This window comes from Neophocaena asiaeorientalis, unplaced genomic scaffold (assembly GCF_003031525.2).
Source record: "Neophocaena asiaeorientalis asiaeorientalis breed wild unplaced genomic scaffold, Neophocaena_asiaeorientalis_V1.1 scaffold147, whole genome shotgun sequence".
Classification (NCBI taxonomy): Eukaryota; Metazoa; Chordata; class Mammalia; order Artiodactyla; family Phocoenidae; genus Neophocaena; species Neophocaena asiaeorientalis.
The window spans coordinates 9,172,039-9,186,357 of NW_020173758.1; the positions used below are offsets into that span (position 1 = coordinate 9,172,039).

The following is a 14,319-nucleotide window of genomic DNA, read 5'->3' on the forward strand; positions in this document are numbered from 1 at the left end:
TATAAATATATATATATATATATATATATATATATGTGTATATATATATATATATATATATATACATATATATATGTATAAAGATGGCTTTGGAAAGTCTTTGAATGATCTTAGTGATATGAATTTGTTTGAACTTGGAAAATTTCTCCTACTGTCAGTGTTGAGACAAGAAGAAAGGGGCAATACTGGAGGTACTGGGAGTAGCTAAAAGACTGTAGTGGTAATCTGTACAAAAAATTCTGAGAAATTTTACAGAAGCAAAGAAAAGGAGGATAGGAAGTAGGTGACAGATTTTAGAAGTGTTAAGGAAGTAGACTCAAGTGTACAGGAGGCCAACAAAGGGTGAGCATAAAATATTAGTGTCCAAGCTGGGATAATTTTCAAAGTTAAAGTGGCCACTATTGTTAATTGCACTGTGTACGCATACATAGTCTGTGTGTTCTGAGGAAATCAGAGACCTATAGCCATCCTAATGATGTATCATGGAAAATAATAATAAGAGAAAACATTTCACAAGAGCATGTATGTGTCAGGCATCATGGTAAGTATATTCCATAGGTCCTATTATGTAATTCAAATACCTATCCCCTACTTATGCCCACTTTACAGATGATAAACACATCAGATAAGTTAAAAACTTTCCAAAAGTGACATCTGAACATCTGCTTTTCTGATTAGGAAGCATATTCCCTTAATTTTTGCATCATTGCCCTATTATTCTGAATTACTGATAAAGGAGTAACTCTTCCTCAAAATAACATGCCCAGACAAAATGACTAATAATATCTTGACAGATGTAATTGGTCCTCATCATGAGGAGGGGGTAAGGCTCTTGTTACATTTTGGGGTAAGGGAGAAATTTATTTGGCACCACATGATCCATATGAGCTCTTCTTGGCTTCCACTTGCTCAATTTTGATGGGAAATGGACAAGTGTAGCAACCCCAATTGGAAAAGAGCATCATGACAATGTGCTCAGATCCCTCATATCAGGCCACCAGGAAAATAACCGGAAGGCCCCTTCCCTAACACAGTCAATAGGAGAGACAAGTGAAGTGGACTTTTGCCATCTTACTCCAAAAGAAAACCCCTGGAGGAAACTTGGAAAAGTCAGTGGGACGAACAGCAGTGCCCACCACTGTAGCTGGTTTCAATTAAAGCCACAAATAACATTAATCATCTTCCTCCTGTATACCCAGTCCAGACTTCCCTCACCCTCAGTACCTCTTCTGGTCTTGAAACTGAGTGGGACCCTGTGGGGCTCCTGGGTACAAATCCTTTCCGTGTCCCCCATTTTTTGTTTTTGGCTGCACCACGCTGCATGAGGGATCTTAGTTCCCAAATCAGGGATCAAACCCGTGCCCCCTGCAGTGAAAGCATTGAGTCTTAACCACTGGACTGCCAAGGAAGTCCCTGGTGTCCCCCATTTCTTGTTTGTAGGAAATAGGCTTTATTCACCCTCCTTGACCTTCCCTGAGTTCCAAAGGGCAGGTTCAAACAGTAGCTAATCAGGGAAGGGAGGGGAAGCAGAAACTATGGGGGGGGGGGAATCAAGAAATAATAGTGCAGCCTTGGGACAGTATCCTGGTTCCTCCTCAAGGAATATACATAACAATATCTTTGAGTTCTTCAGCAGAAACTAAGGCGCCCACCCAGGTGGAGGATGGTAACTTCAGGCTGAGCACAGGATTCCTGGAACACCACCATGTTATATCACCACCAACCAGTCAGAAGAAAGTCACACACCCTGCAGCCCTCACCCTAGATTTTGTGTTCCTTTTCTGGGCCCGGTAGTGACCATCCTGTTGGACCTCCTGTTTGGCCCTTGTCTGTTTCAGCTGCTCACAAAGTTTATCTCGGACAGGCTCCAACATTTTCAGACTAAGTTGTTGTTACTACAAGGATGGAAGCCGACTTCGGACATGAAATACCTCAGTTTAGATAAGGTAGAGAGAGACTTCTACTGTCCTAGCCATGATGGCACCCACTTCCAGGAGGAAGTAGTAACAGAAGAAAGAGACCTCCGCCCCAATTCCCAAGAAGTATCTTGAGTATGAAGTCTCTCGGTAGGGGTGAGTTGTTAGGGAACCATTGACTGAAAACACCTGCCCTGGCCAGCTTGCAGGGATTATTTCACAACAGGAAGTCCCGTTAAGGAACATGAAACTGACCAGCTGCAGCCAACCAGAATTCGGGGGGGTGGGGGTGGGTGGGCAAAAGCAGGGAGGAGAAGCCAACCCATGTATGTCTTGCTGAAAACCATCTTGACAGAGAGATGCGTGCGCTGCCTGGAAAGGCCTTTAATTGGACCACATATAGGCACAGGCAAGATGACTGGCCAGAGACAACCCAAAAGACTAACCCCACCTCCATAAAACCCTGAGACTGTGAGGCACTTGGCAGAGCAGTCCTCCTGGGTTCCGTTTCCCTGCTACTCTCTGCTCCAGAGCTCTCTGCTTTGTCAGTATGTGTGTCTCCTCGGACAATTCATTTCCTAGTGTTAGATGAGAATCCACTCTCGGCCCTAGAAGTAGTCACCCTTCCCGTAACAACTGCAGATATAAAACCTAGACAGAATGCCCAGAGCAACTGTTTGAGGATTTGAAAAGTAAAAAGTAGCAGGGGAAGAAAAAACAGAACTCAGAACCTGAGGTAAGTGTACCTTTGTTTTTGTTTTACTTTGGTATGATCTAACCTGAGCTCAATGTTGTCTGAAGCACAGACATGGCCACCGGAGCACAGACAGGAAGAGAGCCAAAAAAAGCAAGCTAGTTTTGGCTCGAAGAGCATAGAAAACCCTCATTTTTCCATTCTTTCCTTTTCTCAATTCCCTCTCACCCTAGGCCCACAGCCATCCTGTGGTGGCAGTGGCAGCCCTGTCAGCAGGATTCCCAAGGAACCAAAATTCTTAAGGAGGGAATCTTCCTCTGATCAGTGGAACTGTAGCCCCAAGGGGTGAGGCAGGGGGCGTGAAACCCTGTTAGTGTTTTTCTTCTCTGCTCTCCTGCTGCTTGATCCCAAATGCAAATGCAGCAATGGAAAAGCATGGCAGTGGGGTAATAAGCTGCAAGTTTCTGACTGGAATAATGAAAAAGGGACCACTAGAAAACCAGAAAGTACTGGAGAGACTGTGGAGAGGGGGTTGTTCTGGGCAAGCAGACCCCATGAGCTGTGTATGTAGTCCTGCACTTACTCCTGTGCTGCACAGGCAGAGACCTGATCCTCATTAGAATATCAAAGACTGGAGAACTGGACTAAGAGACCATCTGTTGGCCAGTGGTAGAGCTCATGTGGGAGAGACCCAAATAGTCCATCAAAGATTTTGAACACTGAGGTGACATTGGAACCACAGTCTGCAGAAGGTGGTTGGAATTGTGACCTGAAGAGACTTTGTATTTTAGAGGAAAGAGAAATTCTAGTTAGAAGATGAAACGGGTACTCAAATACACAAAGCACTAGATTAGACACAAGCCTGCAATAAGTATACAATTTGTTCAAATGGCAAACTGGATTAGGTGCCTGTTGATACCAAGCAGGGCCCTGTGGGGCTCCTGGGCACAAAGCCTTTCTGTGTCCTGCATTTATTTGATTACAGGAAACAGCCTTCACACAGCCTTCACTCAGCCTCCATGACCTTCCCGGAGTTCCAATGGTCAGATTCAAGCGGTTGCTAATTAGGGAACGCAGGGGATGCGAGACCCGGGAGAAACAAACAGTCAAGAGAAACAACAGTGCAGCCTTGGGGCAAGGTCCTGTTTTCCCTGGTTTCCCATACACAAAACAATATCTTTGAGCTGTTTTGCAGACACTGAAACCTCCTCCAGGCGGGAGAAGCTAACAATTAATTATGGTATGCTGCACACAAGCATGTAGACCCCAGACCAGTTGGAACCTGAAGGTTGATGATGCTGACTCCTGCCTACCTCACCACCAAACCATCAGAAGAATATCCATTAGCTGATCACGCCCTCTTTGAACCATTACTGTAAAACTTCTCACTATCCACTGCAAGTGGGGACACATAGTTTTTTGAGACAGAAATCTACTATGTCCCCCTTTGCCTGGCAAAGTAATAAAGCTATCCTTTTCTATTTCACCCAAAACTCTGTCTCCAAGATTTGATTTGGCACCAGTGTACAGAGAAGCTGAGCTTTCAGCATCACTGTCTTTGAACAGAAGAAGAGATTTATACTTACATCCACTGTCAAAAATAAGCCAGCAATTGTAGTGCTGTCAGAAAAGTGTTTAAAGGGAGTTCCCTGGTGGTCTAGTGGTTAGGACTTGGCACTTTCACTGCTGTGGGCTGATCTATTTCACCTAAAACTCTGTCTCCAAGATTTGATTTGGCACCAGTGTACAGAGAAGCTGAGCTTTCAGCATCACTGTCTTTGAACAGAAGAAGAGATTTATACTTACATCCACTGTCAAAAATAAGCCAGCAATTGTAGTGCTGTCAGAAAAGTGTTTAAAGGGAGTTCCCTGGTGGTCTAGTGGTTAGGACTTGGCACTTTCACTGCTGTGGGCTGGGTTTGATCCCTGGTTGGGAACTAAGATCCTGAAATGAAAGCCTAGTGGCACAGCAAAAAAAAAAAAAAAAAACCAGATGTATATAATACAATTTTATTAAATACATTTAATAATTGAAATCCTAAAACATCAATGCATTTTAAAATTACAGGTCAGATTAACTGTACTAAACTCTTAATCCTAGAGGTTTGTGTTGCATACTTCCAAAGATTTAAAATTTTTTTAAAACAAATATATATTTTTAAAACAAATCTTTGTGAGTTATATTTTGCTTTTTAAGTGCAAGTAAATAGTTACTAAATATTGGTGCTCAATTTTCTTTTTTAAATTTTTTCTAAGAAAATATTAGAGGAAACACTAGATATTAATTGCAGAACTGAATGATTTCCCAAGGAGAATAGTTATTTATTCATGAATGATAAAACACAAATTATTTCTGGCACACTAAAATAGGGCTTACATTTGAACTTCAGCTAACAAACTAAGAATTTTCCCTTATGAATCTAATTATAAGTGTCATTTCAAAAACTACTTTTACTTCTGCTTTGACTTAGTGATAATTTTAATTTCTAATAATTGGAGTATATTTAAAGTTTCAAAAGGTAAACAAGATATAGGTTTATCTTTTTCATTTTATAAGTTAAGGATGCATTTTTCTGATCCCTTTTCTCACACTCACCAAAGAGGAAAAGAGAACACAATATAATTGATACTTGGTAAGGAATTAAATAAAATTATCTTGTTCAAGTGCCTTATTTGTTGGGATATGTTTTAATACAGTTTCAGTTTCTTTAATGGCTTTTAACCTATCCAGATTTACTATTTCTTCTTGTTTATGTTATGATATTGTTTATTTTTGAAGAAAAACACCTCTTTAATCTATATATTTTAAGATGCTTAAATTTATACAACTGTTATATTTTAAATGTAACTATATCTGTAGATGACATCTTTTTTATTACCAATATTATTTCATTAGACAGTCTGTCCTCTTAGTTTTAGCCCTGTAAGTAGTTTGCCAATTTTAATTCATCTTTTCAAAATCTATGTTTATTCTTTGTTCAATTTAAGGTGCGATTTTACCTTATTATTTTGTTCCTCACTATGTTTTAATGAATTATTTTCTCACTGCTACTTCTTGAATCCCACTTCTTCCTTCTGGCTTCATTTTTCTTTTTGTTGAAGGGATAATTTGCGAGTCTAAATGTCTTAAAATGTCTTTATTTTGCATGTACTATTTTTTTGCGATACGCGGGCCTCTCACTGTTGTGGCTTCTCCCATTGCAGAGCATAGGCTCCGGACGCGCAGGCTCAGCAGCGATGGCTCACGGGCCCAGCTGCTCTGCGGCATGTGGGATCTTCCCGGACCAGGGCACGAACCTGTGTCCCCTGCATCAGCAGGCGGACTCTCAACCACTGCACCACCAGGGAAACCCTACATGTACTCTTAACAATAATTTTACAGTACGTATTGTGTCTACAGTTCTATTCTCTCAGTACCTTCCTCATGGCATCTACATTTATTTTCTGGTAATTTGGGGTATTTTCTTTAATTCTTGTTCACCAGTTTTTCAATGATATGTCTAGATACTAGTTGAAAAAAAACTATATTTTGTGGATTTTTCAACTCATGAAATTTTTCAACATATGGAATTTTTTTCTCATAGATTCTGGGAAAGGCACACACACAACACACACACTGTCATTATCTCATCGAATATCACTTGTCTCTGCTTCTTTATTAGAATATGTTGAGACTTCTTGCTCATCTTCCATATTTCTTAGTGTCTCTTAATTATCATTCATTATTTAACTTCTCTATGCTGCATTCTTAGAGAGTTTCACCATTATAATGTAATCAATAAATTCTCTTTAACTATGTGCAGTTGTTAAATTATTTTAGTTATCAAGTTTTCATATATATATATATATATATATACACACACACACGTGTGTGTATATATTTCATATATATATATACACACAATATATGTATATATACATATATTTTTGTTGGCATTTTTACTATATTTTTAATTTCCAAAGTTCCTATAAAAATTTACCTTGTTTTCAATTTCATAACTGCCCTTTAACATTTAATAAATTCTAGTTGTTTATAAACATTATTTCATTATTTATCTATGTAAGAATTATAGAGTTGCTCTATTATCTTCTTTTTTTGTTCAATCTGTTGAAAGTCTTTCATGGAAGCAGATATTCTTTTGTGTTTGGCATTTCATGTTTAAGAGCTAATCTGCTGAGCAAGCCCCTCCCTGTATTGTGATTGGGTTTTAGGCAAACCCTGGTCCTGTGGAATGTGTAGTTCTTTAGTTAGAAGCTTTGCTTGTGAATATGGGTGGTAGACTTTTAGGTTTTTGTCCCATATGCTCACAACTTGTACAGTTCATCAGAGCTCTTGAGTCATCTTTTATGTATGAAAAACACAATTCCAGCTTTAGACTTCATGAGTGGATGCCAATTATAATTTCCTGCCAAATGCAAGGTGTTTGTCTTCTGTCCTCAGCTGGCCTTAGAATTCTTATGCCATATGTCTCACTCACCATAGTGAGTTTCATTTTTATTTTTAATCAAGATATTTATTTCTTATTTTTAAACATGGCAATGTATTTTTTAACTTGACAGTATTTTTTGTACAAGTATAATTTGTGTACCATGAATGTACTCATTTTTCTTTTGGCCATGCCATGAAGCATGTGGCATCTTAGTTCCCCAACCAGGGATCAAGCCCATGCCCCCTGCAGTGGGAGCATGGAGTCTTAACTACTGAACCACCAGGGAAGTCCCGGAATATACTCATTTTAAATGTACAGTTCATTGAGTTTTGACAAATGTATAGACAATCGAGATATATAATAGTTCCATGACCATATAAATTTACCTTGTCTATTTTTATTTTTAATACAAGTTTAAAAACAATTTCAAACTTTATAGAAAAGTTGCAGGTATAATACAAATAACTTTCTTTCCTAAACCATTTGAAAATAAATTGCCAAACAATGCCACATCACCCTGAATATGTTGTGGGTAATTTCTTATGGAACCACAATACAGCTATCAAAATCAGAAAATTAACACTAATCAGTAATTACATTACGAAATCTAATCTTCAGACCCCACTCAAACTTTGCCAATTATTACAATAATGTCCTTTACAGCAAGAGGATACAGTTGAGAATTATGCTATTTAGTTATCAGGTCTTTATAGACTCCTTCAGTCAGAAATTGTTCTTCAGTCTTCCTTTGCCTTCTATGACTTCAAAATTTGAGCGTACAGATCAGTTATTCTGTAGAATGTCCTTTGATTTGGTTTTGTCTCATATTTTCTCGTAACTTGATTTAGATAACGTTTCATTGACAAGAATACTAGACGAGTGATGTGTATTCTTCTCCTTGCATTTTATCATTTATACACAGTTTCGGGTTATCTTAGTACTGTGCTGTTCACTTTGATCATTTCATTAACAGTCATGTCTTATGGTTTCCTCCATTTGCAAACATTTTCTTTTGCCCTTTGTGATTTTTATGTATTTTGTGGAGAGATACTTTGGAATAACTCATTACTCATCCAACTCTCAATTTATTCATTTATTTATTTCAGTGTGGATGCACGTACCCTCATTTATTCAATACATAATGATTTAGTTTTAATTTTGATACTGATATTGTCCCAGAGTTGGCCAGTTAGAGAAAGCTCCTTTAAACTGGCAGTTTTTTCCTCTTGGCATGTCTCCATTTTATTTTAAGCAGTTGTTTGTTTTCTGGCACAATGAATGTTCCAGGCTCATCTTGTAATCTCCCTGTTGTACCCCTGGATTCAGCCATTTCTCCAAGGAGCCCTCATTTCATTTAGTGGATAATGATATTTATAATCCAGCATGTGAGTACTCTGTGTGCTCATTGCTATGGGGATTTCATCTACACAAGCTCCTGTCCTTTAACCTAAAATACCTGTGTCCACACTGCCTCCAACTCGTGTCACTCCTTTATTTTTTTTAACATTTTATTGGAGTATAATTGCTTTACAATATTGTGTTAGTTTCTGCTGTATAACAAAGTAATCAGCTATATGTATACTTATTCGTGTCACTCCATCTTTCTCCTTCATTTCACTTTTAGACATTTTTAAAGTCTATATTTTCTCTCTTCCTGCTTTAATCTCATCTTGCTTTTAATCTCATTATTCTACTTCACAATTTAAATCAGCCTCCTACTTTGGTTTTCATGTTGTAGTCCTTAACATTACCATATTGTTCTTGAATAACATATAAAAATGCAAAAAGTATCACTGAGAAAATTACTATGGCTGCTAAAATTATGAGCTATTCTAATCTACTTATAACATATGACATCTCAATATATCAAAAGAAAATATTCTTAAAAATGCAAAAATATTGAGATATCAGAACTTTCAAATTAATTTACTTACTTCTGGGCTTAATAATACCTTTTAAAATTTAAATAATATAAATGGAAAAAAATGATAATTATCTTATATCACACACCATATAATGCTAATAAGATTGTGATACCAGTTGCTTCCAATCTACTCAACTTTTACAAAATTATGTTAGGAAAGAATTTTAACTTTGATTAGGTAGAGTGTAAAATTTAACTTAAATTTTGATATCAATAACATTTTTTTACTTTCATACTACATTGTCAATGAAAAAATGGGTAATTTCTATTCATGGTAAAGGAAACCTCTTGTAGTGCCTTGAAAACCTTCAGGAAAAAGTCAGTCATGGGATAGCTCAAGAAAAATATACAAAAGGTACAATGTATTATAAATTTACAAAAATATGAGAGCCAGAACAGATGATTTTAATAAGACTGACTTTATCTAGATGAATTTTGAGGCACCCAAATTTATAAATATTTGGTGAGAATACTCAAGCACATTTATATTTCCCTTGTTTAAAAGACCAATCACATCCTGGCAAGGGCTAATATTGTCTGGTTCACCGATTTAACATCCAAATATTTGCCTGCAAGCAAGCTGTGTAAGCGTGCTTCATTATAACTGGTAATTGGCAAAGGATAGATAACCTTGCAAGAAAAGGAAACACAAAAGAGATTTGAGGCTTGTTATCAACACACCCCAATCCCAAGATTCACATTCACGGTAAAATTTGGTGCTTTATAACTATAGTAGCAAGTTAAAGATTAGTTATTTTACAAATACTTATTGAGCACCTACTATGTCACTGTGCTAGTTGCTGGAAGGGCAAAATTGAATAAGATTGAATAACATACAGTTGCCCTCAAGGACTGATCTTATATTTTAGTAGGTTTAGTGCTTATAAATACACAAACAGCACATTTCATTATCAGTTTAGAAGCACTGTGATAAGGATATGTTCAGGATGTCTTCCCACTGATGAAGACAATACCCATCCTGGGGGGACCACACTTTCATATACAAGTCATTTTGTGTGAAGATGTCATCTTTTTACCATAGATGCTCCTCTAGAGTGATTTATGCCTCTACATCTTAGATATAAATCTGCTCATGTGACCTGTCTATAAAATAGGTGGTTGAATTTAGACATCAGTACTCTGTATAAGATGTGGGTATATGATAGACTTTTAGTTTTAGCTATTTGTTTTAAAATGTCTTCTCACTCTTGAAACGTTTCAGTAGATAAATCATGAAAGCACCTGGTCAGTTTTGATGTGGCAGTTTACATAGCCATGCCTGCTTGACTGTTGCATTAAATCACAGCCTTACTCAACTGTCTGAGGTGGGGAATCCAAGAATCACTCTCCTTAGTATTCTGAGACAATTAGACATTGCAGCCTTCAGGTAGAACTGCTATCCATCTGGCCAAGAGAGGAAAATTTGGCTCCTTCTCAACCATCTGGATGCCATATATCTTGCTTGGAATAATGAACACCAGTGATTCTTTCCTCTCCTCTTTGACTAGGGACATTTCCCTTTCCTAATAAGGTCTCTGAAGGATTGGGAAGCAATCTTCTGTAAGCAAATTTAATCCACATTTTTTTATTATTAATATATTGGAAAAACATTTTCAAAAGTATCTGTATTTTCTCTTTATTGCTTTATATGTCTGTTTCTCATTTTTATTGTTTGGAGCTTCAGTAATTTTCTTATTATTTGTATAAAATTTAACATTTTTAAAACTTTATTGAAGCATATTTTACCTGCCATATTATGCATACACATCAATGGCTTTTGAAATAAATTTACCCAATTGTACAAATATCACCAGAAATAGTTTTAGAATAGTTTCATCACCCCATTAAGATCCCTAATGCCCATTAATTATTAGTCCTCACCCTGCTGCTCATCACGCCCTACCCTAGACAACCATTAATCTATTTTCTCTCTATAGATTTGCCTTTTCTGGATATTTCATATAAATTGGAACCAAGACATATGTGATGTCTTTTATCTGGCTTATATCAACAATTTATTCTTTATCAATAATTTGTATGTATCAATAATTTATTCTATAATAATAAATTATTAATAATTTATCAATAATTTATTTATTTAATAATAAACAAAATAATTTATTATTAAAATAATTTATTCTTTATTAAATCAATAATTTATTCTTTTTTATTCACTTGTTTTATTTATTCTAAATTTTTGGTTGTTGATTTTTTTTCTTTTTTTTATTGAAGTATAGTTGATTTACAATATTGTGTTAGTTTCAGGTATACAGCATTATGATTCAATTTTATATATATATAAATATAAATATATTTTCAGAACCTTTTCCCTTATAGGTTATTACAACATATTGAGTATAGTTCCCTGTGCTATACAGTAGGTCCTTGTTGGTTATCTATTTTATATACAGTAGTATATGTATATGGTAATCCCAACCTCCTAATTTATCCTTCCCCCCACTCTACTACTGAACAATATTCCATTGTAAGGGTATTCCATTGATTTGTCTATCATTTTACCAGTTGATGAACATTTAGGTTGCTTACAATTTTTGACTTGTAAACAATGCTGTTAAGAGCACTCACGTGCAGGGCTCCTTTGGTGGCACAGTGGTTGAGAATCTGCCTGCCAATACAGGGGACACGGGTTCAAGCCCTGGTCTGGGAGGATCTCACATGCTGCGGAGCAACTAGGCCCATGCGCCACAACTACTGATCCTGCACTCTAGAGCCCGTGAGCCACAACTACTGAGCCTGCATGCACAACTACTGAAACCTGCACACCTAGAGCCCATGCTCCACAATAAGAGAAGCCACCGCAACGAGAAGCCTGTGCACTGCAACAAAGAGTAGGCCCTGCTTGATGCAACTAGAGAAAGCCCAAGCACAGCAATGAAGACCCAATGCAGCCAAAACTAAATAAATTAAATAAATAAATTTAAAAAAAAGAACACTCATGTGAAAGTCTTTGTGTGGATATGTAAAAGTTAACATTTTTTGAAATGGTGTTGATGTCATCAATTTGATAATATTTGACATCAAAATGCAAGTCTTTTTTCAGGCTGTGCTGTGTGGTATGCTGGATTTTAGTTTCCTGACTGGGGATTGAACCCATGCCCCCTGCATTGGGAGGATGGAGTCTTAAGCACTGGACCACCAGGGAAGTCTCAACAAGTATGTTTGTTTATTGTTCATATGGTTATTGTGAGGATCAATGCAATATATAAAATGGAATTACTGTTTTATTTTTGTTTTTTTACTTTTCAGTACTCACCTCTGGGTTTAATTATAAATTGGAATTTACAATTTTTAAAAAATGTTTTCCTCATTTCTCATAATTTTGTGTTATTGTACACTTCCACTGCCTTCATGGAAAGTTTCTGTTTTCTTTTCTGTCACTGTTTCTGCTTTTCATATCAAAAATCCTGTTCCTTGCTGTTTTCAATGTCTCCAAGGCGAATTTTATAATTATTTATAATAATTTTGATATATTTTAAAAAATAATTCCACTTTCAGCTCATCTTGCCATCTCCTCATGAATCTCAGTTTCTATCATTTTCTACCTTATTTAATCTACCAAATAGATACTGTCTCAGATTTTTATCTTTTTATATTATTTGAGTTTTCTGAGTTAAGAATCCAGGCAATCACTTATTCGACTACTCAGTGTCTCAACTTTCTTATCTGTAAAATGAGAAAATAATAATTATAGTAATAATGCCTACCACATTGATTCATAGACAAGAATAATGACAAATTACTTTCCAGATAGAACAGGACATGGTACAAAATAAATGCTCAAAGGAGAATAATCTAGGCAAAATACTACAATTTTGCCTTTGTGAATCATTCGTTACCTAAAACTGGATGCACAATAACAAATGATAAAAGAATGATTTAACTTCAGCCAGAATTTCAGCTCTTGCTAGGAAAGAAATTAAGTATTTTGAGTACCTGAGGTATCCCTGAGCTATATTAGGCTCTTTGGATATTTTAAATAATTGAATCTCATTTCACTGTAGTGTAACTTACACAGCCTTTTCTCCCTCACTGAGGAAACTAATGTTCAGAAAGATCAAGAAACTTTCTTAAAGTCACACAGCTATGAGAATATATATGTGAAACTGGATTTATAACTTAGATCTGTTAAAACATAAACCCATGTTCTTTTTACTATATTACACTAACATTTATTATAATAGTTTAGATAAAGCTTATCTTTAGTCAATCACTTGACATAACCTTGTGGTTTTATTTTACAAATTTTTACATTTTCTCTGGTTGAAAACAAACAGATATTGTGGATTTCATTATGCTTTAAAAATACATGGAAACATGGGGTGCCCACCCTATCCTGTCTCATGGATGCCAAGCCAAAGCCTTCCTATTGCCTCCTCCAGTGACCCATTCATTTCCTGAGAACTTTCTCTGGTGGATGTTCTTTTACAGGGGAGTTCTAAGGAGTTAGTTTCCCTGAGAGCAGTCTTCAAGCACTGAATTTCTTCCCCTTCTGATGTGAAAATGGTGAAGGGTATTATATATAATCTCTTGAGCTCCCAAAGGCGCTTGAAACTAAAGTACAAAGTGAGATTTACTTATTAATATTAATTAACATACTCTTTTATTAGCTTTTTTCCTATCCTTGTTGCCCCACCGGTGCTTCCTGAAATCAGATCCTCTCCCAAATAAACTCTGTGTGCTCAAATCCATATCTCAGGGAATTCAAACTAAGACAAGTGGGTCCATCGTAAAAATGTAAATTGTTTCAAAATTTATATAAATTCTTGGCTGCTGCATAATGAATTAGTCAGACAATTGAATTATCTTTGATATTCAATCTTTTTTTTTTTGGCCACGCCACACTGCTTACGGGATCTTAGTTTCCCTGACCACGCCCTCAGCAGTGAAAGAGTCCTAACCACTGGACCCCCAGGGAATTCCCTCAATCTTTAATATTTGAATTAAGATAATTGATTTACTAGACAAAAAAAATGAATCAGTATTTCCTTGTCAGTCTTTTATGTTTTTTTTAACAGACCTCATAAAGCCATATAGAACTAAAAATTCTGTGAACTAATCGGGCATTTAATTTCTAGTCATTAAACATATAAATAATTGGTACTATAATTTTAATATACTGAATATTTCATATTATATCAAAATATCTGTTATTATAAATACCTTGTGTATTAATATTAATTCATTTTAACAAATACCACTAGAAGACATTTGCAACAGACCATTATATTTAAGTATATTAATTTAATAGCTATTTTAGTATTGTTATTGTAGCTTTATTGCTAGCTATTAAAAGTGTATATATATCTTTACACTAAGTATAGATTTTTCTGTAGT

The 14,319-nt window shown here is 36.0% G+C and overlaps 1 pseudogene; it reads left to right on the top strand.

Annotated features, from left to right (window-relative positions):
• Positions 1-14,319, top strand: part of LOC112403656 (mitochondrial fission factor-like) — a 182,872-nt pseudogene that overhangs the window by 7,640 nt on the left and 160,913 nt on the right.